Consider the following 429-nt stretch of genomic DNA (forward strand, 5'->3'; position numbering starts at 1 on the left):
TTGGTGTTCTACAAATAGCTTCTTAGAGATGACAGGTGATTTTTGTGAAATGTTTACTTTAGAATGGTGTATATTTAACATTCACTTTGAAATGTTGAATGAGAGTAAGCCACATAATCTCCATGGTATATTTTCTTTAGGAATTACTTAAATAGTTTAGTCCACAAAACATCATGATGCAAGTCCAGGCAATGAATGCAGCACATGAATCATTGCAGGCTTCTGTGTGTGATTATAGATAGGATAGAGTCTATCCCTTATACTGAATGTAATGTTGAATTGAATGGATAAATGAGAATAAGAGAAAGGAGGGTTGTAGGTGAGTGAAGGAGGCTGTCTCAAAGCAGATGATACTTAGTAGAAGTTCTTCCTCTTGTAGAGAAATAGCTTTTCTGAAACTACAGTAAGAAAAGCAATGAATATGTTAAA

The sequence above is a fragment of the Condylura cristata genome, unplaced genomic scaffold, assembly GCF_000260355.1.
Source record: "Condylura cristata isolate star-nosed mole 26May11 unplaced genomic scaffold, ConCri1.0 scaffold00185, whole genome shotgun sequence".
Taxonomy (NCBI): Eukaryota; Metazoa; Chordata; class Mammalia; order Eulipotyphla; family Talpidae; genus Condylura; species Condylura cristata.